Source organism: Papio anubis, chromosome 7 (genome assembly GCF_008728515.1).
Source record: "Papio anubis isolate 15944 chromosome 7, Panubis1.0, whole genome shotgun sequence".
In the NCBI taxonomy this organism is placed as follows: Eukaryota; Metazoa; Chordata; class Mammalia; order Primates; family Cercopithecidae; genus Papio; species Papio anubis.
Genome location: NC_044982.1, coordinates 112,932,843 through 112,960,602, shown reverse-complemented (window position 1 = coordinate 112,960,602; position 27,760 = coordinate 112,932,843). Strand labels below are relative to the sequence as shown.

General features: G+C 45.0%; 1 protein-coding gene across 6 annotated transcripts in view; it reads left to right on the top strand.

Moving 5' to 3' along the window:
* The window catches only part of TMEM266 (transmembrane protein 266), a 148,722-nt gene that overhangs the window by 34,296 nt on the left and 86,666 nt on the right, over nucleotides 1-27,760 (top strand). The window contains exon 1 of one of the 6 annotated variants that reach the window (XM_017960803.3): nucleotides 26,501-26,884. The exons of the other annotated variants lie outside the window; for them this stretch is intronic. The gene's annotated coding sequence lies outside the window, so the exon portion shown is untranslated. Of the gene's footprint in view, nucleotides 1-26,500; nucleotides 26,885-27,760 lie in introns of those variants that run through there. 6 annotated transcript variants of the gene reach the window in all.

Genomic DNA, 27,760 nt, shown 5'->3' with positions numbered 1-27,760 from the left:
TGGATAGATTGCAAAAATTTTCTTCCATTCTGTAGGTTGCCTGTTCACTCTGATGATAGTTTCTTTTGCTGTGCAGAAGCTCTTTAATTTAATTAGATACCATTTGTCAATTTTGGCTTTTGTTGCCATTGTGCTTGGTGTTTTAGACATGAAGCCTTTGCCATTACCTATGTCCTACTTGGTATTGCCCAGATTTTCTTCTAGGATTTTTATGGTCCTAGGTCTTATGTTTAAGTCTTTGATCCATCTTGAGTTGATTTTTCTGTGAGGTGTAAGGAAGGGGTCCAGTTTCAGTTTTCTGCAGATGGCTAGCCAGTTTTCCCAATACCATTGAATAAACAGGGCATCTTTCCCCATTGCTTGTTTGTGTCAGCTTTGTCAAAGATCAGATGGTTGTAGATGTGTAGTGTTATTTCTGAGGTCGCTGTTCTGTTCCATTGGTCTATATATCTGTTTTGGTACCAGTACCATGCCATTTTTGTTACTGTAGCCTTATAGTGTAGTTTGAAGTCAGGTGGTGTGATGCCTCTAGCTTTGTTCTTCTTGCCCAGGATTGTCTTCGCTATGCAGTCTCTTTTTTGGTTCCATATGATTTTTAAAGTAGTTTTTTCCAATTGTGTGAAGAAAGTCAGTGATAGCTTGATGGGGATAGCATTGAATCTATAAATTACTTTCAGCAGTATAGCCATTTTTATGATATTAATTCTTCCTGTCCATGAGCATGGAATGTTTTCCCATTTGTTTGTGTCCTCTCTTATTTCCTTGAGCAGTGGTTTGTAGTTCTCCTTAAAGAGGTCCTTCACATCCCTTGTAAGTTGTATTCCTAGGTATTTTATTCTCTTTTAGCAATTGTGATTGGGAGTTCACACTCACGACTTGGCTGTGTTTGTCTGTTATTGGTGTATAGAAATGCTTGTGATTTTTGCACATTGATTTTGTATCCTGAGACTTTGCTGAAGTTGCTTATCAGCTTAAGGAGTTTCTGGGCTAAGATGACAGGGTTTGCTAAATATATAGTCATGTCATCTGCAAACAGAGATAATTTGACTTCTTCTCTTCCTCTTTGAATACGCTTTATTTCTTTCTCTTGCCTGATTGCCTTGACCATAACTTCCAATACTATGTTGAACAGGAGTGGTGAGAGAGGGCATCCTTGTCTTGTGCTGGTTTTCAAAGGGAATGCTTCCAGTTTTTGCTCATTTGGTATTATATTGGCTGTGGGTTTGTCATAAATAGCTCTTATTATTTTGAGATACGTTCCATCAAAACCTAGTTTATTCATAGTTTTTAGCATGAAGGGCTGTTGAATTTTGTCAAAGGCCTTTTCTGCATCTATTAAGATAATCATGTGGTTTTTGTCATTGGCTCCATTTATGTGATGGATTACATTTATTGATTTCTGTATGTTGAGCCAACCTTGCATCCCAGGGATGAAGCCGACTTGATCGTGGTAGATAAGCTTTTTGATGTGCTGCTGGATTTGGTTTGCCAGTATTTTATTGAGGATTTTTGCATCGATTTTTGTCAGGGATATTGGCCTGAAATTTGCTTTTTTTGTTGTGTCTTTCCCAGGTTTTGGTATCAGGATGATGCTGGCCTCATAAAATGAGTTAGGGAGGATTCCCTCTTTTTCTATTGTTTGGAATAGTTTCAGAAGGAATGGTACCAGCTCCTCTTTGTACCTCTGGTAGAATTCGGCTGTGAATCCATCTGGTCCTGGGCTTTTTTTTGGTTGGTAGGCTATTAATTGCTGCCTCAATTTCAGAAGTTGTTATTGGTGTATTCAGGGATTCGGCTTCTTCCTGGTTCAGACTTGAGAGGGTGTATGTGTCCAGGAATTTATCCATTTCTTCTAGATTTTCTAGTTTATTTGCGTAGAGGTGTTTATAGTATTCTCTGATGGTAGTTTGTATTTCTGTGGGTCAGTGGTGATATCCCGTTTATCATTTTTTATTGCATCTATTTGATTCTTTCTTTTCTTCTTTATTAGTCTGGCTAGCAGTCTATCTATTTTGTTATTCTTTTCAAAACACCAGCTCCTGGATTCATTGATTTTTTGAAGGGTTTTTGTTGTCTCTATCTCCTTCAGTTCTGCTCTAATCTTAGTTATTTCTTGATTTTGAATTTGTTTGCTCTTCCTTCTCTAATTCTTTTACTTTTGATGTTAGGGTGTCGATTTTAGATCTTTCCTGCTTTCTCTTGTGGGCGTTTAGTGCTATAAATCTCCCTCTACACACTGCTTTAAATGTGTCCCAGATATTCTGAAACATTGTGTTTTCATTCTCATTGGTTTCAAATGACATCTTTACTTCTGCCTTAATTTCATTATTTACCCAGACGTCATTGAGGAGCAGGTTGTTCGGCTTCCATGTAGTTGTGCGGTTTTGAGTGCGTTTCTTAATCCTGAGTTCTAATTTGATTGCACTGTGGTCTGAGAGACTGTTTGTTATGATTTCTATTCTTTTCCATTTGCTGAGGAGTGTTTTACTTCCAATTATGTGGTCAATTTTATAATAAGTGTGATGTGGTAGTGAGAAGAATATATATTCTGTTGATTTGGGGTGGAGAGTTCTGTAGATGCCTATTAGGTCCACCTGGTCCAGAGCTAAGTTCAAGTCCTGAATATCCTTGTTAATTTTCTGTCTCATTTATCTAATATTGACAGGTAGGTGTTAAAGTCCCACTATTATTGTGTGGAAGTCTAAGTCTCTTTGTAGGTCTCTAAGAATTTGCTTTATGAATCTGGGTGCTCCTGTATTGGGTACATATATATATTTTGGATAGTTAGCTCTTCTTGCTGCATTGATCCCTTTACCAGTATGTAATGACCTTTTTTGTCTCTTTTGGTCTTTGTTTAAAGTCTTTTATCAGAGATTAGGATTGCAACTCCTGCTTCTTTTTTTTTTTTTTTTTTGCTTTCCATTTGCTTGGTAAATATTCCTCCATCCCTTTATTTTGAGCCTATGTGTGTCTTTGCACGTGAGATGGGTCTTGACTTTTTAACTAGTTTTCCAGTCTGTGTCTTTTAATTGGGGCATTTAGCCTGTTTACATTTAAGGTTAATATTGTTATGTGTGAATTTGATCCTGTCATTATAATGCTAGCTGGTTATTTTGTCCGTTAGTTGATGCAGTTTCTTCATAGTGTTGACGTGCTTTACAATTTGGTATTTTTTGCTGTGGCTGGTACTGGTTGTTCTTTTCCATGCTTAGTGCTTCCTTCAGGAGCTCTAAGGCAGGCCTGATGGTGACCAAATCTCTCAGCATTCGCTTGTCTGTCAAGGATTTTATTTCTCCTTTGCTTATGAAGCTTAGTTTGGCTGGATATGAAATTCTGGGTTGAAAATTCTTTTCTTTAAGAATGTTGAATATTGGCCCCCACTCTCTTCTGGCTTGTAGAGTTTCTGTAGAGAGATCTGCTGTTAGTCTGATGGGCTTCCCTTTGTGGGTAACCCTACCTTTCTGGCTGCCCTTGACATTCTTTCCTTCATTTCAACCTTGGTGAATCTGATTATGTGTCTTGGGGTTGCTCTTCTTGAGGAGTATCTTTGTGGTGTTCTCTGTATTTCCTGAATTTGAATGTTGGCCTGTCTTGCTAGGTTGGGGAAGTTCTCCTGGATAATATCCTAAAGAGTGTTTTCCAACTTGGTTCCATTCTCCTCATCACTTTCAGGTACACCAATCAAATGTAGATTTGGTCTTTTCACATAGTTTCATATTTCTTGGAGGCTTTGTCGTTCCTTTTTATGTCTTTTTTCTCTAATCTTGTCTTCTCTCTTTATTTCATTAAGTTGATCTTCAATCACTGATATCCTTTCTTCTGCTTGATCGATTGAGCTGTTGAAACTTGTGTATGCTTCATGAAGTTCTTGTGCTGTGTTTTTCAGCTCCATCAGGTCATTTATGTTCTTCTCTATACTGTTTATTCTAGTTATGAATTCATCTAACCTTTTTTCAAGGTTCTTAGCTTCCTTGCATTGGGTTAGAACATGCTCCTTTAGCTCAGAGGAGTTTGTTATTACCCACCTTCTGAAGTCTACTTCTGTCAATTCATCAAACTCATTCTCTGTCCAGTTTTGTTCCCTTGCTGGCGGGGAGTTGTGATCCTTTGGAGGAGAAGAGGCGTTTTGGTTTTTGGAATTTTCAGCCTTTTTCTGCTGGTTTCTCCCCTTTTTTGTGGATTTATCTACCCTTGGTCTTTGATGTTGGTGACCTTCAGATGGGGTCTTTGAGTGGATGTGCCATTCCTTTCTGTTTGTTAATTTTCCTTCTAACGGTCTGGCCCCTCTGCTGCCGGTCTGCTAGAGTTTGCTGGAGGTTCACTCCCGACCCTGTTTGCCTGGGTATCACCAGTGGAGGCTGCAGAACAGCAAAATTGCTCCTGATCTTTCCCCTGGAAGCCTCATCCCAGAGGGGCACCTGCCAGATGCCAGCCAGAGTTCTCCTGTATGAAGTGTCTGTTGGCCCCTACTGGGAGGTGTCTCCCAGTCAGGATACACGGGGATCAGGGACCCACTTGAGGAGGCAGTCTGACCCTTAGCAGAGCTTGAACGCTGTGCTGGGAGATCTGCTGCTCTCTTCAGAGCTGTCAGGCAGGGGCGTTTAAGTCTGCTGAAGCTGCGCCCACAGCCGCCCCTTTCCCCAGGTGCTCTGTCCCTGGGAGACGGGGATTCTATCTATAAGTCCCTGAATGGGGCTGCTGCCTTTTTTTCAGAGATGTCCTGCCTAGAGAAGAGAAATCTGGTAGTCTGGCCACAACAGCCTTGTTGAACTGCAGTGGACTCCGCCCAGTTCAAACTTCCCAGCAGCTTTGTTTACACTGTGCGTGTAAAACCGCCTACTCAAGCCTTAGCAATGGTGGACGCCCCTCCCCCCACCAAGCTAGAGCGTCCCTGGTCGATCTCAGACTGCTGCTGTGCTGGCAGCCGGAATTTCAAGCCAGTGGATCTTACTTTGCTGGGCTCCGTGGTGGTGGGACCCGCCAAGCTAGATTACTTGACTCCCTGGCTTCAGTACACCTTTCAAGGGGGGTGAACGGTTCTATCTCACTGGTGTTCCAGGTGCCACTGGAGTATGGAAAAAAAGAACTGCAGCTAGTTTGGTGTCTGCCCAAATGGCCACCCAGTTTTGTGCTGGAAACCCAGGGCCCTGCTGGGAAAGGCACGGGAGGGAATCTCCTGGTTTGCAGGTTGCAAAGACTGTGGGACAAGCTCAGGATCTGTGCGGGAGTTCCTTAGGCTCAGTCCCTCACAGCCTCCCTTGGGTAGGGGAGAAAATTTCCTGATCCCTTGTGCTTCCCAGGTGAGGCAGTGCCCCACCCTGCTTTGGCTCGCTGTCCGTGGGCTGCACCCACTGTCCAGCGAGTCCCAGTGAGATAAACCGTGTACCTCAGTTGGAAATGCAGAAATCACCCACCTTCTGCATCGACCTCGCTGGGAGCTGCAGACAGGAGCTGTTCCTATTTGGCCATCTTGTGAACAATCCTTGCTTGGAAAAGGTGCTATTTTTAAACCCATTTTCCAAGTAAGGAAACTGAGGTGTGAAGAGGTGAAGTAGCCTGCCCAGAGTTATGGAGCTGGAAAATGGAAGCCTTGAGATTGGCACCCTGGTTGTCAGGCCCCAGAGTGTACAGGTGTGCTCTGCTGTTCTGCCTTCATGGGAAAGGCAGGGAGACGTATTTGGGTGCCAACAGCATGTATTAGTCCATTTTCACAGTGCTGTAAAGAACTATTCATACCTGAGACTGGGTAATGTATAAAGAAAAGAGGTTTAATTGACTCACAATTCAGCAGGCTTAACAGGAATCATGGCTTGGAGGCCTCAGGAAACTTACAATCATGGTGGAAGACAAAGGGGAAGCAAGCACATCTTACCACCACAAAGCAGAGAGAGAGAGAGAAAGTGCTGCACAAATTTAAACCAATCAGAATTCATGATAGAACTCACTCACTATCATGAGAACAGCAAGGGGGAAATCCACCCCCATGATCCAATCACCTCCCACCAGGTCCCTCCCTCAACACATGGGGATTACAAGTTGAGATGAGATTTGGGTGGCGACACAGAGCTAAACATATCACTGCCTCATAGGACATTCTAGAGCGCAGGAGATACTCACCCAAATTGATGTAGTAAGACAAGTGAATTGTAAAAGTAACCCGAGGTGGTTTCCTCTGCAGGTCGGACTAGAGATGGGAGACTGGGAGAAAAACTTATATTTTCTGTTATTTTATATACTCCTGAACCATTTGAATTGTTATTACTATGTACATGGATTACTTTCATAATTTAAAAATCCTATCCCTCCTTCAAGGCCTTGTTAAAAAGTTTCCTCCAAAAGCTTCTCTAATTCCCTCACTAAAAAATGGGTTCTCCATCCTCTGAGCTCCCATGGAATTTGATTTCTCCTCTCCTTAAAACCCACTGCTTCTGACTTTACTATAGGTGCTCTTGAAAATGTCTTGAGGACAGTCTTTGTCAGATTTTCCTGGCATATCTCCATAGCCTTGGCGCCATGCCCTGCCTGTGGTAGGTGTTTGGTCAATGTTGAATGAGCTGGATGAGTGGATTTTGCTAATGCCAGACTGTATCCATTTCCTTCAATTCAGGGAACTCGGAAGACACGGCTTAGGTATATCCATGTGTCAGTCATTTCGCTGCCCCTGGGAAGGAAGGAAATGGAAAAAGAAAGAAGTGTAGAGTGGACACTCTGCCCCATCTACCTGTAAAGACAGAATCACAGAATATCAAGACTGAAATGGATCTTAGAGCATTATGTTCAGCCCCATCATTTTTATAATACAGGTGAGGAAACTGAGGCCAGGGAATGAAAAATACTTGAGGCCAGGCACGGTGGCTCAGGCCTGTAATCCCAGCACTTTGGGAAGCCAAGACAGGCAGATCACAAGGTCAGATCGAGACCATCCTGGCTAACACAGTGAAACCCCGTCTCTACTAAAAAATTCAAAAAAACTAGCCGGGCGAGGTGGCGGGCGCCTGTAGTCCTAGCTACTCGGGAGGCTGAGGCAGGAGAATGGCGTAAACCCGGGAGGCGGAGCTTGCAGTGAGCTGAGATCCGGCCACTGCACTCCAGCCTGGGTGACAGAGCGAGACTCTGTCTCAAAAAAAAAAAAAGAAAAAAAAGAAAAATACTCGAAAGCCCACAACTAAATTTCCTGTTCAATTGTAGGAGTTGTATCAGCTTAGGTTTTTAAGTAGTTTTTCCTCATCACCAAAGCAATATGTGTTTAATGCTTACCTTGTTTTTTGTTTTGTTTTGTTTTGTTTTTTCTCTATTCTCTCTATATTTCTACCTGAACATGGTTTTGAGCTTTTAATGGTGGTCCTTGCAAGTAATGTTGCCAGCTGGCACAGATTCTTTTTGGATGTCAGTAGATGATGGCTGAGTGAATGGATGGATGAATTAGTGACTTTCCCAGGATCACATGGCAGTCAGCAACAGAGCTGGAACTCAGCTAACCATCTTGTTGAGGGATGTCAAGTAGCTGAAGTACCTGGTGCAAAGGAGCTTCAGAGTTGCCATGACAACTACAGTAGTCTTCTAATTTCCATTATCTGAGTAAGGATCAGGACCAGAACCGTATTTACAGGCACAGAGGTTAAAGCCCAACGGAAGAAAGGACTCTGCAATAAGCAGTTTGTTGAGAACACCAGGATTGGTCTGAAAGATGGGCCGAGATAAATCATCCAGAGGACACTGTTATCCAGGTAGTGCCCTGTCCTGAAGAGATACAGGAGGTAGACGCAGATTCCAGAACTGGTGCAGGCTCTGACTCATTGGGAGACTTTGGGAAGGTCACCACTCTGGGCTTTGGCTTCTTTACCTATGACATGATATAGTCGGACTAGTTCCTGCATCATATCCAAGGATTCTTCTAGTAGGCAAATGCTCTAACTCCACAACTGAAAAATGTCAGTATCTGGAAAATGCAATCCTATTGCTCCTAGGATTTCAGCCTCAGACCCACAAAGAGGGGTTACAGCGCTCCCACCTCCTTTATCACCTTCAGACTGCACTCCCCTCTCACAGCCAGAGCAGAGGGAGAGCACCCTGCAGGCAGGTCATTTCCCCATGCCCAGCCAGCTACCGACACAGGTTGGGGGTGGATGCAGGTGCTTGGAGGTGGCTTGAGATGCTTCAAGGACTGCCCTCCATTGGACGGGGCACTTGGCAACCACTCCAGCTATGCATGGCAAAGAGCAGCTTCCCTAACTGGAATTAGGGGTGTGCCTTCCTCCTACTGCATACAGATGGAGGCTGTGGGAGGCCAACAGTACTGGGAGAAGCCACCGGGGCTGGAGGGTTAGGTGACTGGGCAACCTGCAGCAACTCTTCATCTGCCCATATCCAGGCCCCTAACATTATGTCCCCTAGTGTCTTCATGAGCCATCTACCTCTCCATCCTCTCTACCTTCTTATACTCTTCCTCACTTATACCTCATTCATTCAGAAACTATTTCTTGAGCACCTGTTGTTCTTGGTGCTGCAAAGACAATTGTCTTGAAATGAAATCCCTGCTTTCAAGTAACTTACATTCTAGTGGGGAAGATCATAAATAATTATCATAAAAATGACATAGATGGTGAGACATGTTCTGAAGAAAAATAAAACTGGAAGATAGGGAATATGGGCAGGGGTGGCTGCTATTTTTAATTAGAGTGGTCAGGGGAGGCTGACCTGAAGATGTGAAGGAGATGAGAGAATGTAAGCCATGAACACCTGAGAGAAGAGCATTCCAGGTGGAAAAAGGTCCCAGAGAAGGGAGTGTGCTTGGCATGTTGGAAAAATGGACTCAGGCCGGGTGCAGTGGCTCATGCCTATAATCCTAGTACTTGGGGAAGCCACGGTGGGTGATCTGAGGTCAGCAGTTCGAGACCAGCCTGGACAACATGACAAAACTCTGTCTCTACTAAAATACAAAAATTAGCCAGGCACAGTGACATGTGCCTGTAATCCCAGCTACTCAGGAGGCTGAGGCAGGAGAATAACTTGAACCTGGGAGGCGGAGGTTGCAGTGAGTCAAGATTGTGCCACTGCACTGCAGCCTGGCGACAGAGCGAGACTCCATCTCAAAAAAAAAAAAAAATTAAATTAAATTTAAAAATGCTGGGCGCGGTGGCTTATGCCTGTAATCCCAGCACTTTGGGAGGCCGAGGCAGGCAGATCACAAGGTCAGGAGATCGAGACCATCCTGGCTAACACGGTGAAACCCCGTCTCTACTTAAAATACAAAAAATTAGCTGGGCATGGTGGCAGCAGCTGTAGTCCCAGCTACTCGGGAGGGTGAGGCAGGAGAATGGCGTGAACCCAGGAGGCGGAGCTTGCAGTGAGCCGAGATCATGACACTGCACTCCAGCCTGGTGAAAGAGCGAGACTCTGTCTCAAAAAAAAAAGATATATTTGGGAGTCATCGGCAAATAGACCTGCACTCTCCAATATGGTAGCCAGTAGCCACGTATGGCTCTTTAAATTCAAAATGAATTAAAACTAAATAAAACTTAAAATTCAGTCCCACAGTCCCACTAGCCACATTTCAAGTGCTCCATAGCCACATATGAGCAGGGGCTACCCTATTGGACTGTGCAGACATAGAACATTTCCATCATCCCAGGAAACCCTGCTGGACAGTGCTGATATGTCTTGAGATTCGGTGAGATTTCCAGGGCAATGGATGGAGAAACGTGAGCATTTAGAAGTTGGGGGCCGGGTGTGGTGGCTCACACCTGTAGTCCCAGCACTTTGGGAGGCCGAGGCAGGTGGATCACGAGGTCACTAGATAGAGCCCATCCTGGCTAACACGGTGAAACCCCGTCTCTACTAAAAATACAAAAAAAAAAAATTAGGCAGATGTGGTGGCACGTGCCTGTGGTCCCAGCTACTCAGGAGGCTGAGGTGGGAGGATCACTTGAACCCAGGAGTTCAAGATCAGCCTGGGTGATATAGCAAGACCCCATCTCAAAAATAACCAAATAATAAATAAAATTGATGATTCAAGGAGTGAAGAGGGACAATTGAGAGACCTATGTCCTTGAGAGGGAAAGGTAGATGGGATCTAATCCCCAAGCAGCAGAGTGGTACTTGGCTGGAATACAGAGAACTCACCCATAGGGCGGAGGGGAGACAGAGTCAATGACCACGCTGCAGATAAGAGGGAGGCTGTGATGGGGGAGCATGTGGAGGTTTGCTCGTGATTGCCTCAATCTCCCAGGGGAATGAGGAGGTCATCGGCTCAGAGTGTGAACAGAGGCGTTGGATGTGTGAGGAGAGAGGAGAAGGTGTAAAGTAGTCATCTAGGAAAGAGGGAGATTGGTGGGATTAGAGGATGGCAGTGGCATTGCTGGGCTGTCCCACAGGCCTGATTGAAGTTTGTGTTCCTGCCAGAACCAACTTCCAGAATTCACTGCTTTACCTCTGCGTACTCACTTATGCAATCTTTTCTTCCTGAAAGTTTCAGCCAGGCGCGGTGGCTCATGCATGTAATCCCAGCACTTTGGGAGGCTGAGGCAGGTGGATCACAAGGTCAGGTCCAGAGCCTGTCCTTAAAATAGAATATAGTTTAAGACCAGCCTGACCAACAGGTGAAACACCGTCTTTACTAAAAATACAAAAATTATCTGGGCGTGGTGATATGTCTTGAGATGCGGTGAGTTTTCCAGGGCAATGGATGGAGAAACGTGAGCATTTAGAAGTTGGGGGCCAGGTGCGGTGGCTCACACCTGTAATCCCAGCACTTTGGGAGGCCGAGGCGGGTGGATCACAGGGTCAGGAGATAGAGACCATCCTGGCTAACACGGTGAAACCCCGTCTCTACTGAAAATACAAAATATATATATATATCGGCTGCAATCCGAGCTACTCAGGAGGCTGAGACAGGAGAATCGCTTGAACCCGGGAGGCGTGGGTTGCAGTGAGCAGAGTTCGCGCCACTGTACTCCAGCCTGAGCGACAGAGCGAGGCTCCATCTCAAAAAAAAAAAAAAGGACAGAAAAAGAAAGTTTCATTCCACTTCACTACCCCCTTGTCAGCCCCACAAACCATGGTTCTCCAAGGCACAGCCTGGGATCCACCTCTGAGGCTTCCCTGGAACCTCCTCCCTTTCAACTGCCTGGTGTCTCCATACTTTGCTCATCCCTTTCTCGAATGCTGATCATGTCACTTTGTCATTATTTGCTGACATGTCTGTTACTCTAAGGCAGGGATTAGAAAACTTCTGTAAATGGCTAAATAGTGAATAGTTTAGGTTTTCTGGGACACATGGTCTCTGTCACACTATTCAATCTGCCATTGTAGTACAAAAGCAGTCTGACAGTATATAAACGATTGAGCATGGCTGTGTTCCAATGAAACACTGCTTACAAAAACAGGCAGTGGGCTGGTTGTGGCTTGTGGGCCGTGATTTGCCAACCGCTGCTCAAAGAGATGGCAGGGATGATGTCTCCATTATCTCCATAGCCCCCATACCTGGTGTGGGATCTGGGTACCAGATAGGGGCTCAGGAAATATTTGAATGGATGAGAGATGAATGGATGTGCTAGAGTAGGTGGTTAGGCCTGCCAAGATATGTACATTATAGACAGCGTTCCCTCCTATGTACAGGTTCCAGCAGATTTGTCAATGGCCAGTTTTATTACAGTAACATTGTGTACAGGGAAGGTTTTCACATGGAAACATTAGCCCAGATATCCAGGAAAGATCAAAAGTGGCCTCACATTCTACTGCATCCATGCTAAACTGCCACCCTGTCTAACCAACCTCTCTCCTCCGGGTTCCCAGGTACACAGGCCCCCAGTTTAGTGGGATCAGGCTTTTCACAAGCAAGCCCTCTGTGTTCATCCTCCCTCTGCACTGTTTCTGTGTTCCCCTCTGCCTCCCATCCCCCAGCCCCTGCAAAAAGAATAAGTACTCATCAGGTACCTGCCACATGCAAGGCATGGTGGGAGAATCAAAGATCCCCACTGAAGGAGCTCACAGTCTGGTACATCCCACTGGGAGTGCCCTCTCCCTACCCATGTCATTCACAACTGACTGACTTAACCACCCCCAACCCATCTGATTTCCCCCATCCTTTCTACTCTTTTTAAAATTGACAAATAAAAATTATGTATATTTATAGTATACAACATAATGTGTGTTTTTAATTTGTTTTGTGTTTTGGTTTTGGGGGTTTTGGTTTTTTAGAGACGGGGTCTTGCTCTGTCACCCAGAGCTAGAGTGCAGTGGCGCAGTCACGGCTCACTGCAGCCTCAAACTCCTGAACTCAAGCGATCCTCCTGCCTCAGCCTCCCAAGTAGCTGGGACTTCAGTGCTTGCCATCACACTTGGCTAATTATTTTATTTTTATTTTCATAGAGATAGAGTCTCACTATGTTGCCCAGGCTGGTCTCAAACTCCTGGCTTCAAGCAATCCTCCTGCCTTGGCTTCCCAAAGTGCTGGGATTACAGGCATGAGCCACCATGGCCAGCCTACAACATGATGCTTTGAAACATGTCTACATTGTGGAATGGCTAGATCAAGCTAGTTATCATATGCATTACCTCACATATTTATTTTTTGTTTGTGTGTTGAGAAGACTTAAACTCTAGTAATTTTCGAGTATACCATCTATTGCTATTAACCATAGTCCCATGTTGTGTTCTTTCCTACTTCTTCCAAGTCCTGCTGTCTACTGGGCTCTCTTGGGTATGAGTTGATGGTGGATATTATCTTCCCAACCACATGTAAACTCACAGAGTACAAGGACAGTAGAGTATGCTTTCGTTTATTCTAGACCATCTCTGTCCCATGGAAATATAACATAAACCACGTATGCCATTAAAAATTTTCTAGTTAGCACATTTTAAAAAGTGAAAAGAAACAGGTAAAATTAATTTTAATATCTTTTATTTAATCAATATATCCAGAGTATTATTATTTCAACATGTAATCAATAGAAAATATTATCAATGAGATATTTTGCATTCTTTCATTCATACAAGGTTTTCAGTTTCCAGTGTGTATTTTACATGCACAGCACATTTCAGGTGAGCTAGCCGCATTTCAAATGCTCAGCAGCCAGGCGTGGCTAGTTGCCCTCATACCAGAGTATGTCACTCACACAGGGCACATGGTAAATGTCTAATAAGTGACTGCATTTAGTACTTCCCATGAGGTGCTTTACACTTACTTTCTAATCCTCATAGCACCCTTATGATAGAAACTGTTATGCCCATTTTCCATACAAGCAAACTGAGAGTTAAGAGTTTTCTTGCACCCAACTAGTAAGTAAGTTATAAAGCTCAGATTTGAACCCAACTCTGAGTCCAGAGCCTGTCCTTAAAATAGAATATTCGAGCCCTGGAAGATTCTTTAGAAAATTATTCAACGTGTCAGCTCCATAAATATCACTTGTGTTCCCAGCACCTAGTTGTGTGTCAGCCATGTCTCAGGGGCTCAAATATAGTATTTGAATGAATTAATCTGGTCTCACATTACAGATGTGGAAATTGAGATCCAGAAAGGGAAAGAGACTTGTCTAGATCACTCAAAAGGAGGAAGTCTGCACTAGAACCCACATTGCTGGTTCCTACTCTTATTCCATATCCTTCTGTCATCCCAAGAAACATAGGAGTTCAGCATCTGAAGCTTTCTTTGCTTTGGGGGAAACATTTTAGCAGGCGCCCTCTTCCCTCTGTCCGCAACCTCAGAACTTGCCATACATCGTCCTTTTTCATTCCCTTCCTCTCCTTTCTCTGGCTACCCAGCAGCCTAAAGGGTGGCAGAGCAGCTGAGCCTGGCTACGTGAGGCTCCAAGCGAAGCCTGCACAAACAAGCAAAGCTCATTGCACATGGACACCACCCCCAGTTTCTATCTCAGGGTCATGCTCTGTCGTGACAACTTGAGCCATTTCCCTGGCAGGAGGGCAGCACGAATCTCCAAGAGGGTCACGCTAACCTGCAGCCAGTGGCTGCCTGCCATGCCTGGATGCCTGGCATTGGAGCCTGGTTGCTGAGGTACCCTCGGGCTTGCTCAGCGCCCAGCCAGTCAGCAGCCTTCCAGGGAACTCCCAGCAGTCTCCTCCAGACAGGGTCACAAGAAATGTCATAGATTGTAGAAGCTTAGAACTGAAAGGGAATTTAAAGATCATTCATCCCAGCACTTTTCAAACTGTAATGTCTTATAAATCTCCTGCGGATCCTGTTAAGCTACAGACTCCTGATTCACCGGGCCTGGGATGGGGTCTGAGGATTTGCATTTCTAATGAGCCCCCAGGTGATGCCAGTGCTGCTGCTAGACCTGGGACCACACTTTGAAAAGCAAGGATCTAAAAACTCAAGAAATACAGAGGACTTGTTTGTGAAGGGCCTGGTCCACTAAACTGGGGGCCTGTGCACCTGGGAACCTAGAGGAGAGAGATAGCTAGACAGGGTAGCAGCGTAGCATTGATGTAGTAGAAGGCGAGGCCATCTTTGATTCTTCCTGGGTATCCAGGCTCATGTTTCCATGTGAAAACCTTCCCTTTACACAATGTTACATCCTTGTCAGCCTTTTGTTAGAGGTGAGAAAACCTAAGTGTGGGGGAGATTAATTAAATTCAGGGTACAAGTCTCCTAAGTAATAACTATGGCACTAACTGTATTTACTATCTGTAGAAATTTTTGGCACTCATCATAGACTACTTTAATATCTTCTTCTTCCAACTAGACTGTTGGAAGCAAGGCTGTATCTTACTCTCCTGTGTATCTCCCTTTGGTCCCACTCGAGAGGCCACATGAGCTGTGGAAAGCACATTACCTGGGACAGGGTCACCTGAGGTCTTTGTATCAGATGTTCCTGGGATCAGAGGCACAGTGGAATGAGCCCCAAGTTGAAACCAGAAAGACCTCAGCAGGTAGCAGACCTGAAGTGCAAGGTGAGGCTGGAAGTGGAAACAGAGTGCAGGAGTTGGCAAGCTGTCCACAGGGTTGGGTAGAGTTGTTCTGAACTCAGTCCATGGATTGAGAGGGAAGGCTGCTGGCTCACCTCGTTATGTGATGCCCAGGGCATGAGAAAGAGGCAGTGGGGCCATTTTTCAAGCAAGGAGCCAGACCCAACACCAGGTTCCTCCCAAGGCTCTAGGATTTGTTGAATAAATGCACAAGGAAAGGCCAAAAAAGACATAGCAGTGATACTTAAACATTTTTAAAGACTCCACGTGCTCGGCAACGGTTACACACTTTCTGGCACACTTCAAAAGTGGCAATAGCCAGGTACAGTGGCTTGTGCCTGGCGTCCCAACAACATGGGAGGCTGAGGCAGGAGGATCGCTTGAGGCCAAGAGTATGAGGCTCCATGAGCCATGATCCTGCCCCTGCACTCCAGCGTGGGTGATAGAGTGAGACCCTGACTCAAATAAATTTAAAAAGTGGCAACGACAGGCTTTTCTTTTTTCTTTCTGTCTTTTTTTTTTGAGACAGGATCTTGCTCTGTTGCCCAGGCTGGAGTACAGTGGTGTAATCATGACTCACTGCAGCCTCAACTGCTGGGCTGAAGCGGGAGCCTGGCTAATTTTTAAAATTTTTTGTGGAGACGAGGTTTCACTGTTTTGCCCAGGTTGGTCTTGAACTCCTGGCCTCAAGCGATCTTCCCACCTTGCCCTCCTAAAGTGCTGGGATTACAGGTGTGAGCCACGATGCCTGGCTAGGTTTTTCTATTTGAGTTAAAAGTCAACTTTTCTTTTCTTTTTTTTTTTTTTTTTTTTTTTGAGATGGAGTCTTACCCTGTTGCCCAGGCTGGAGTGCAATGGCGCAATCTCGGCTCACTACAACCTCTGCCTCCTGGGTTCAAGCGATTCTCCTGCCTCAGCCTCCCAAGAATCTGGGATTAGAGGTGCACGCCACCACACCCAGCTAATTTTTTTTTTTTTTTTTTTTTTTGGTATCTTTAGTAGAGACGGGGTTTCACTATGTTGGCCAGGCTGGTCTTGAACTCCTGACCTTGTGATCCACCCACCTCGGCCTCCCAAAGTGCTGGGATTACAGGCGTAAGCCACCGCACCCAGCCAAAAGTCAGTTTTTCTTTAGATCAAGCTTGTCCAACCCATATCCCACGGGTCTCACGCAGCCCAGGACAGCTTTGAATGTGGCCCAACACAAATTCATATAAACTTTCTTAAAATATTATGAGACTTTGTTGTGATTTTTTTCTTAAGCTCATCAGCTACCTTTAGCATTAGTGTATTTTATGTGTGGCCTACGGAAGCCAAAAGATTGGACACCCCTGCTTTAGATGTTAATAAGATGGGTTCTATTCGGAGCAGACACAAAGCCAAGCTCAAGCCCATAGACACGGACTGCCAAACAATGTGGCCCAGTAGATGCTGGAGGTCAAAGATCATCCAGGTGTATCTGCCTGCTGTGGTGCTTATTTTTCCAAAGGTAGGAAAAGAATATGATGAAAAGACAAGCCACAGTCTGGGAGAAAATATTTGCAAAACACACATCTGATAAAGGAATTATGTCCAAAATATATAAGGAATTCTTAAAACTCAACATAAGACCAACAGTGCAATTAAAAAGTGAGCAAAAAATCTGAACAGACACTTCACCAAGGAAAATATACAGATGTCAAATAAGCATATGAAAAGATCTTCAGCATCATATCAACAAGGAAATGCAAATTAAAACAACAATGGGATACTATTACACCCCTGTTAGAATGGTTAAAATCCAGAACACCAAAGATGCTGGTGAGGATGTGGAGCAACAGGAACTCTCATTCACTGCTGGTGGGAATGCAAAATGGAACAGCCTCTTTGGAAGACACACTTTTTCAGTTTCTTTCTTTTTTTTTTTTTTTTTTTAGATGGAGTTTTGCTCTTCTTGCCCAGGCTGGAGTGCAATGGCACGGTCTCAGCTCACTGCAACCTCCGCCTCCTGGGTTCAAGCAATTCTCCTGTTTCAGCCTCCTGAGTAGCTGGGATTACAGGTGTGCACCACAATGCCCAGCTAATTTTTGTATTTTTAGTAGAGATGAGATTTCAGCATGTTGGTCAGGCTGGTCTTGAACTCCTGACCTCAGGTGATCCACCTCGGCCTCCCAAAGTGCTGGGATTATAGGCATGAGCCACTGTGCCCGGCCCAGCCATGTACTCTTGTATCTGTTAACCTGTTAGCCAACCTTTGGCTACCCTCCTGCTTATCTTTCCCCTCCTCTAGTAAACACTATTCTAAGCCAATAGATCTTAAATGTTCTTACCACAATAAAGTGATTCTCCTGCCTCAGCCTTAGCCTCCCAAGTAGCTGGGATTACAGGCACCCGCCACCACGCCCAGCTAATTTTTGTATTTTTAGTAGAGATGGGGTTTCCCCATGTTGGGCAGGCTGGTGTCCAACTCCTGACCTCGGCCTCCCAAAGTGTTGGGATTACAGGCGTCCGCCACCATGCCTGGCCAACACTTAGCAGTTTCTTACAAATCTGAACATACTCTTACCATATGACCTAGTAATTACACTTCTTGGTATTTACCCAAATGTATTGAAATTGATGACTGCACAAAATCCTGCACATGATGTTTATAGCAGCTTTATTCATAATTGCCAAAAACTGGAAGTTACCAACATGTTCTTCCATAGATGAATGGGTAAGCAAACTGTAATACATCCATACGATGCAATATTGATCAGGAACAAAAAGACAGGAGCCATCGAGCTATGAAGTGATATAGAGAAACCTTAAATGCCTATTTTTCATTTTAAGTGAAAGAAGCCAATCTTAGAAGGCTACATACTGTATGATTCCACCTATCTGACCTTCTGAAAAAGGCAGAGCTACAGAGACAGAAAAAAGGTCCGTGATTGCCAGGTATTCAGGAGGAGGGAGGGAGGAATGAATAGGTGGACCAGGGGATATTTAGGACTATACGTCTACTGTTCTGTATGATACTCTGATGGTGAACACATGACATTACGGATCTGTCAAAACTCATAGAAGTAAACAACACAGAGTGACCCCTAATATAAACTATGGACTTTAATTAATAATAATGTATCAATATTGGTTCATCAGTTTTAACAAACAAATGCAACATGTTAAAAATAGAAACTCTAGAGGGTGGGGAAGGGTATCTACGGTAATGCTTTGTACTTTCTGCTCAAGTTTTCTATGAACCTAAAATTTCCATAAAAAATAAAGTCTATTAATTTTTGTAATGTGCTACCAAATTCCAAGAGAAGATCAGTTGCTAGACAATTGCTCAGCCACGTTTTTCCTTAGGCACAAAGATGACCTTACACATCTGCTGCAGATGGCACCTCCACCCAGCTGTCCCCAGCACAGCATTGACTTGTCGAGAGCTGTCCTTTGAGTCTGATGGATTATTGAGACTTTTTGAATGCAGGAAGCACACTCATGGGGCCATCTGAGGGCCTTGCATTATTTCTCTGCCTTTGAAAAGCCACTAAACTAAATTTGGCAGATAAAAATGTGCCTGAGAGATTTCTTTCTTAATTTCTGATTATGAGCCCTGACCTTAAGGAGCTTACAGTCTAGAGTAGATGGTATGTGAACATAAACCACCATAACACAAGGTAAACTATGATTCATAGTCTGGGAGAGGTACAGTTGAAGTGGGTGGGAGAGAGAGGAAATCCAGCCCGTCCCACTGGCCTCAAGTGGAAGCAGTGACACCAGGTCTGAAAGTTTGGATTGGAGGACCAGGTAGGAGTGGGACTCCTACCCACTCCTATGAAATATGGTCCGGGCTAGGTGTGGTGGCTAACGCTTGTAATCCCAGCACTTTGGGAGCCCAAGGCAGACGGATCACGACGTCAAGAGATCGAGACCAGCCTGGTCAACATGGTAAAACCCATCTCTACTAAAAATACAAAAATTAGCTGGGTGTGGTGGCAGGCGCCTATAGTCCCAGCTACTCGGGAGGCTGGGGCAGGAGCATTGCTTGAACCTGGTAGGCGGAGATTGCAGTGAGCCGAGATCACGCCACTGCACTCCAGCCTGGTGATAGAGCGAGACTCTGTCTCAAAAAAAAAAAAGAAAGAAAGAAATACGTTCCAAGCAGAGAGAATTCCATAAGCAGAGGCAGAGAGGTGAAAAACTGTGTGTGCACATGCACTGGGAACAGATAGGTGGCTGGAGCACAGTGTAGGAAGAAGGATAAGGAATGGCTTAAAAGGCTGGGGCCAAATAGTGGAAGGCTCTGAATTCCTGGCCAAGGAATTGAGACGGTGTTCAGCAGGCAGTGGGAACCTCTGTGGGTTTGAGTCAGGGAATGAACAGATCACACTGCGCTTTGGAAGAGTCACCAGGTGGCAGCGTATAGGATGTGCCTGTAGCAAGATGCCCAGCAGTAAGAACACCCATCAAGAGGCTACTTCAAGGCAGTTACAAGAACCCAGACAGTTGGAAGCTGTCTCTTCTGCCTCTGCACTCCCATGGCCCTTTGTCAGTACTTCTCTTAGATACTTACCAATTTTCACCTTATCTACATTTTTAATTAAAAATAGTTGTAGTTCATTATAAAGGAAAATTAGACAGTGTGGAAAGATATAAATAGTTGTAATCCCACCATCCATTAAATAACTGCTGTTGACACTCAGGGTCTGTCTGTCCTTTCAGGTATCTTTTTATAGGCCGGGCACAGTGGCTCATGCCTATAATCCCAGCACTTTGGGAGGCCAAGGCGGGTAGATGGCTTGAGCTCAGGAGTTTGAGACCAGCCTGGGAAACACGGCAAAACCTCATCTCTACAAAAAGTACAAAAATTGGCTGGGTGTTGTGGTACATGCCTGAGGTTCCACCTACTCGGGAGGCTGAGGCAGGAGGATCACTTTAGCCAGGAGGTGGAGGCTGCAGTGAGCCAAGATTACATACTGCACTTCAGCCTGGGTGTTAGAGCGAGACCCTGTCTCAAAAACAAAAACAAAAAACTCAGATATCTTTCTATATCATCACACTATATTGTTTTGTTTTGCTTTTATAAAAGATAACATACTTTTAGAACCTACTTTTTCAAATTACTCTATAGTGGACATCTTTCCTTGCCAATATATCTAGATTTTTTATAGTTGATTTTTTTCTTTGTTTTTTAAAATTGTGGTAAAATGCACATGAAATTTACTGTTATGACATTTAGCACATCCACAGTGTTGTGCAATCATTACTACTATTTAGTTCCACAACATTTTCATCACCCCACAAGGAAACCCCATTAAAGTCACTCTCTCCCACCAGTCCCTGTCAACCACTAATCTACTTTTTCATCCATTCTATTTCTTATAAATGGAATCACACAATATGTGGCCTTTTGTGTCTGGCTTTCACTTACCATAATGTGTTCAAGGTTCATCATGTTTAGATTTTTTAATAGAAATATCCCTTGTTGGCCAGGCACAGTGACTCACGCCAATAATCCCAGCACTTTGGGAAACTAAGGCAGGAAGATTGCTTGAGCCCAGGAGTTTGAGACCAGCCTGGGCAACACAGTGAGACCCCATCTTTATTTTTTTAAAAAAGAAATATCCCTTGTCTTTTTAACATAAAGCACGCTCATAAACAAAAACTACTGAGAGCTCCCCTCAAGAACGCCACTTCCCTAATTTTAACTGCTGTTAATTACCTAGGATCTAGCCATCCAGACAGTTTAGATGGTTGGGAATTGACAGGGAACCGTCAAATTGCTGCTTTCTTCCAACATATTCTGTCTCCTTCCCTTTCCCATCACCTGATGTGAACTTGGGAAGATGTCTTAGCTTTTCTAGTCACTTTCAGGACTTAGGTTCATTTTCAGATGTTAAAACATCCCATCTAAATCAAAACTTTCGCCTCTCATCCCACTGGCAGACCAGCTCTTCTGCTCTGGCCCCACGCTGTCTGCTCTCTGGCTCCTGAAAGGTGCTTTTGTAAGTTCCCTAGAAACCCAGCGCCTGCGTCCTGCCCACTCCCAATGCCCCTGGGGAGGGGGTTGCATGCCCCATTCCACTGGACATTCTGCCTAACTGCTTGGGGCTGCTTTCATTTCTCACTTTTGGCACCGTGTCTCTGGGACTCCCCTGGCCCAGGAGGCCACCTTCTTGGGTGGGGGCCTGTCAATATGCCCAGTTATTCACTTGGCCTGTAGGAAGGCCTTAACTAGACAGGGCATTTTTCATATTTGTGGCCATCCTGCATCATTCGAATATCCCTTCTATATTTGGGGAAATTCCCACATTTAGTCTGTCTACCCGTGTGCAGCCAGGATGCAGCTATGTGACCTCTGCCAACCAGATGAAGCTGTGTGCCCTCAGATTTGGAGAGAGACGTTGGTGTCAGGCAGTGACAACAGTGATGTTTTTACTGGAGCAGTGCTCAGCAGATGCTTGGTGTTCCCGACTTTCCATGCCTCCATTGCTCCCCTGCCCTGCCCCCCGCATTCACTGTTCTTTAAAAATTTATTCTCTGTTTAAATTAATGAGTTTAGTTTTCACTAAGAACTAACACCACATCCTTGCTTAGCCTCGCGGTTACAGGCAGCTTGCACCCACTGCAGCCCTCTCTCCTCGCCCTGCCATCGCCCACTGTGCCAGCCAGCCTGGGAGTCTGGCATGGGTTCTTCTGCTTACGCACGTCCCCAAGCTCCAGGAGACACACACGAAGCTTGTCTAAGATCCTGCTCCCTATTCCTCCGGAGTCTCGTAGTGTGCTGGGCTGATGAGGCTCCGTAGCTTACCCAGAGGCAGGTGCCAGACTCCCATGCTGCACACAGCCTCACCTAGCTTGAGGGAAAAGGTTTGCACCCCTCCCTCGTCCTCAGAGAATGGAAATGCTCTCAGTCTTTACTCCTACGAATATCCTTCAGAGACACCATCCTGTCCCTCCCCTTCTTTTCTTCCCTCCCCTCCCCTCCCTCTCCTCACTAGTCAATCTCTAGCGTTCTCTCCTGCCCCCATCAGGAGTGGGGGTTGCTGGACCACCTTGACCATCATCAGTGTGTTCCACATAGAGATGGTCTGGCATCTCTCTTTAACAAGTGTGAGCTCTTACCACCTTTGTCCTTATCTTTAGGACATCTACAAAACTCTAGGACAACAGGAAAAGTCTCATTCCAGATCCTGTCTCACACATATTTTCTGTACATAGGGATTGTCAAACATATGTCATCTTTAACCTGCTTGTTTATTTCCTGTTACGTTACAGACAACTTTTCATGTTAATGAGAATGGCACATCCTCATCCATTTTTAAAAACCAGCCATTTTGTTTGAAGTATAATTTACAAACAGTAAAGCACATCCTTGTTCAATGCACATTTGGAACCATCACCACAATCATGATATAGAATATTTCCATTATTCCAGAAAGCTCCCTCATGTCTCTTTGCAGTCAGTCTCTCTCATCCCCCAACTCCAGGCAGCCATTTCACCTCATCCTTTTCAATAATTGTACAATAATTCCATAATGTAGAAGTTCCTTAATTTATTTAACTTGTCTCCTATTGATAGATATTTAGATGGCTTCCAGTTTGTGATCTTATTGATTCCTGAATTCAATATTTGTGGAATACCTAATATGTGTTGGGTGTGGTGCTATTAGAGCAGTGATCCAACAACCTTCTGTATGTGCCTATATGTATTCTTTAGCTTATTTCCTTAAAATGTCCCCTAAAAGTGGAATTGCTGGGCCAAAGAGCATGCGTGTTAAAATAATGTTGATAAATATTGTCAAATTGCCCTCAATCAAAATTGCAACAGTTTACACTCCTATCAACAGTGAATGCGAATGACTGCTTTTCTCACATCACCAGCACTAGGTATTATAAATCTCTGCAGTCCATTAACAGAAGAATGGTTTGAACTTATGTGTCTTTGATTACTGGTAAGGTGGACCCTCTTAGCGTCTGTAACTTTCATTTGGTTTGTGGAAATCACTGCCCCAGGAGCCAGTTTCCCTCATTCTCACCCCTCACAGTGAAGCCATGGCCAGGCTCTTTCCTGGGGTCTGTGTCCACTGAGCTGGGAGAACATCTGGTCCTGTAGGAAGCTGGAGAGAGGTCACCCTTTGGTTGTCGACAGCTCCCTACTTCCACTTGAACAGTCACTTTAGAGAAAGTCCCGCAAGAATGGTGTTAGCCAGTCAGAATGGCTATTAAAAAAAAAGTCAAAAAATAACAGATGCTGGTGAGGTTATGGAGAAAAGGGAACACTTATACACTGTTGGTGGGAGTGTAAATTAGTTCAGCCATTATGGAAAGCAGTGTGGCGATTCCCCAGAGAGCTAAAAGCAGAACTACCATGCAACCTAGCAATCTCATTACTGGGTGTATGCCCAAAGGAATATAAATCATTCTACCATAAAGACATATGCACGTGAATGTTCATTGCAGCACTATTCACAATAGCAAAGACATGGAATCAACCTAAATGGCTATCAATGGCAGGTTAGATAAAGAAAATGTGATACATATATACCATGGAATACTATGCAGCCATAAAACAAGAATGAGATCATGTCCTTTGTAGGATTATGGATGGAGCTGGGAGCTATTATCCTTAGCAAAGTAATCCAGAAACCAAATACTGCGTATTCTTACTTATAAGTGGGAGCTAAATGATGAGAACACATGGACACAGAGAGGGGAACAACAGACTGGGGCCTACCGGAGGGTACAGAGTGGGAAGAAGGAGAGGATCAGGAAAAATAACTATTGGATATTAGCCTTAGGGTCTGTGTGATGAACTAACCTGTACAACAAAGCCCCGTAACACTAGTTTACCTGTATAACAAACCTGCACATGTACCTGTGAACCTAAAATAAAAGAGTTTTTAATTTTAAAAAATTAAAAATAAAAATTTAAAAAGTATGGTGTTCATCCTGGTCTCGCCTATGATTGGACCACTTAGAAAGTGGGTCAGAGGGGCCGGGTGTGGTGGCTCAAGCCTGTCATCCCAACACTTTGGGAGGCCAAGGCGGGTGGATCACTTGCGGTCAGGAGTTCGAGACTAGCCTTACCAACATGGAGAAACCCCATCTCTACTAAACATACAAAATTAGCCAGACGTGGTGGTGCATGCCTGTAATTCCAGCTACTTGGGAGGCTGAGGCAGGAGAATCGCTTGAATGCAGGAGGCAGAGGTTGCGGTGAGCCAAGATCGCACCATTGCACTCCAGCCTGGGCAAAAAGAGCAAAACTCCATCTCAAAAAAAAAGAAAAAAAAAAAAAAAAAAGATAAAGAAAATGAGTCAGAGGAACAGATTGCAGAGCAACTGGGGCCATGACCAGGGCTTCTTGGCCTGGCTCAGCCCTGCAGCCTTGGGATGCTGCTCGTCGTAGGGAAATGTGAATGGCCACAGTGTGCCACCTGCTCTCCCTTAACCCTCAGAAGACTTCCCTCCCCCTCTGAATTTGGAGGTCTCCATGGGATCGCTCTTTGTAGATCCTTAGGTTGGTCCTCTCTTGATGGATGCCATGGTCTTCATCACCCCATTCTCTGCTTTCACACCTGAACTCCCTCTCCCATCCCTTTGCTTCTTCCTGGTCATTCTGGCCCATGACTAGAAGGGAGAGTTTGTAAGGTGGCTCTAGACTCCCTGATGTCCTAATGTTCTTTTTTTTTTTTTTGGAGACCAAGTCTTACTCTGTCATCTGGGCTGGAGTACAGTGATGCAATCTCGGCTCACCGCAAGCTCCGCCTCTGTGTTAACCAGGTTGGTCTCGATCTCCTGACCTCGTGATCCACCCACCTTGGCCTCCCAAAGTGCTGGGATTACAGGCGTGAGCCACTGTGCCTGGCCCTGATGTTCAGTTTTTATTCATTTGTATCTTATGTTTTAAATGTTCAGTGTTGATTATTGCACCATAGACACTTTATTCGGTGCTAAGCACTCATAGTTTTCCATGTTTCCCATGGAAACATGGGAAAACATGGGTTTTTTGTTTGTTTGTTTCTGAGATGGAGTTTCGCTCTTGTTGAAACTCACCGCAACCTCCACCTCTTGGGTACAAGCGATTCTCCTGCCTCAGTCCTCCGAATAGCTAGGATTACAGGCATGCACCACCACGCCTGGCTAATTTTGTATTTTTAGTGGAGACAGGGTTTCTTCGTGTTAATCAGGCTGGTCTAGAACTGCCAACCTCAGGTGATCTGCAGGTGATCCGCCTGCCTCGGCCTCCCAAAGTGCTGGGATTACAGGTGTGAGCCACTGTGCGCAGCCGGATCCATCAGGGTCTCACACTTGATGCATAAATTTGACAGGGTGTATGGTTTTTTTTTTTTTTTTGACAAGCTGTTATTAAATCGACTTTGTACCTTATACTGATGGCTTCTCAGAGACGAGGTCATCACGTGCCATACCACCGTGTTGTATACCAGGATCAACTGAAACACTGTGGCAGTGCCTGAGGTGGTCAGTCATTTTGTCTTTATTTACACATAGCAAAACTGGGCTCTGACTAAGAGATTTGCCCAGTTTTACAGCTGCCAAGTCTGGGACCATCTCCACACCCACCTCCCACATAGTCTGAGTTGCTTATTAAGCGAGCCCAAGCAGGTATTTTGATCAGTTTGGATCTTAGAGTGGTTTTATTGTTTCCTGACCCTGAACACAAGCCCTGATGAGAATATATCTGCAGTTTGTTTTGAATTGAGGGGAGATAAGAAAGGGCCACTGAAGCTCTAGGAATAGACTCAGGGCTAGGAACTTCTGGAGGTGGAGAAGGCTTTTGTGAGAGGAGACAAGCTGGGAATGGCAGTGGGTCCACAGGAGGGTAAGCAGAAGGAGAGGAGACTGGAACGAACTGAGGCCTGGAGGTGTTTGTAAAAAGAGAACTTGGTTGTGGTTCTTGAAGGAGGCACATGAAAGTAGAGGCGATTTCAGGTGGGACAGTTACTTAGGCCAGTGATTCTCAGGTGGAAACGCAGGTTCCTGATCTCCTTGCTCAGAATCTCTAGGATGGCTCAGGAATCTGTATTTTATATATGCTCTCCAAGTGGTTCTCAGGCCTGCTGCAGCTGGAGCCACTGGTAGACACCATTGGCCTCAAGGCCAGAAAGCTAATGCTTTTTTATGACCCTTGCCACTGAAGGGATACATGGTTCAAAGTAAGGCCAGGTCACTGCACCCCTGGGAAGATCCACAGCCTTTTTTGACTGTGTGGCCCACATTGACCTTCTCCTGGCTTAATCTTGTCCCATCTTCTCGGAGCCACTCAGCTGGCCTTCAGCACATATCATCTTCAGTCATTATTTACATCGTACTGCCTTGGGCCCTCCATTCTCAAGAGATTGAAAACTTGAGGCCGGGTTTGGCTCATGCCTGTAATCCCAGCACTTTGGGAGGCCGAGGCAGGTGGATCACTTGCAGTCAGGAGTTTGAGACCAGCCTGTCCAACATGGTGAAACCCCGTCTCTACTAAAAATACAAAAAATAGCTGGGCCTGGTGGGCACCTGTAGTTCCAGCGACTCAGGAGGCTGAGGCAGGAGAATCTCTTGAACCTGGGAGGCAGAGATTGCAGTGAGCTAAGATTGCACCACTGCACTCCAGCCTGGGCATCAGAACGAGACTCTGTCTCAGGAAAAAAAAGAAAGGAAGGAAGGAAACTTGACAGCAAGGGTTGCCTTAGACTGCTTTGCATCTTAGTGCCCAGCCCTGAGCTCTGCACTTTCTAGGATCTCCGTAAATGCCCATTACCTAAGGAGTCCTAACCAATAATATAGCCATCAGTGATGTGGAGACCTTGGTTTGCTTTCCCTCCAGTTTCTACCCTTTTGGAAGAAATGATGTTGGTTAGAAGAAAGGAAGATCCTCCCGGCATCCCAGGAGATTTATGTAGAGTGTCATCACGTAGCAGCAGCATGCAGGGGGACAGCTCCGAGTGGGCAGCCTTCCATGAAGACATGGGTTCTTCAGAGAGAGGTATTAGTGAGTGGCACTTCCTCAACTCCTAGCTTAAAGCAGGCCCTACCTGGTGCCAAGGGGCATTGTGCCACTGGTATTCAAATGAAGCACTGCCAACACTTTAACCCTCGTCATCATGCAGAGACCTGTGATCTATGAGGGGAGACTGACTTCCCTGGGAATGAGGACAGGAAAGCACTACACCGGAGGGGCAAATCCAGGAAATCCTGGTGCCACTTTCCCAGAGTTTCTAGTACTATGTGGGGCACTAACCTATATATTGATATACTAGTCATTAAAAGCGAATGACTCTTCCTAAAATTCTTCTCCTTTCATAATGATTTTTATCTACTTGGTCGGGAATGCTATCAGATTTAAGCCTGCCATATTTGTACCCACTCTACTTGCCAGCTTGTGAGTCCTGGAGTGTTGTGAGGGGGAGGGCACGCAAAGAAACCCAAGGTTTAATCTCAAAGTTATGCTATTGGTTTAGTTTAGGGGGTTAGGGTTTATGGCAAAAAAAAAAAAAGGGAAAATAGGGTCCTCAGGGGGACTAGCTGTTGCTGAAACAATTCATAGAAATATTGTGACGGGGGCCAGGCACGGTGGCTCAGGCCTGTAATCCCAGCACTTTGGGAGGCTGAGACAGGCGGATCACTTGAGATCAGGAGTTGGAGACCAGCCTGGCCAACATGGTAGAGCCCTATCTCTACTAAAAGTACAAAAATTAGCCAGGTGTGGTGGCGAGCCCCTGTAGTCCCAGCTACTCAGGAGGCTGAGGCAGGAGAATCGCTTGAACCCGGGAGGTAGAGGCCGCAGGGAGCTGATATCGTGCCACTGCACTCCAGCCTGGGCAATACAGCAAGACTTGGTCTCAAAAAACTAAAACATTAA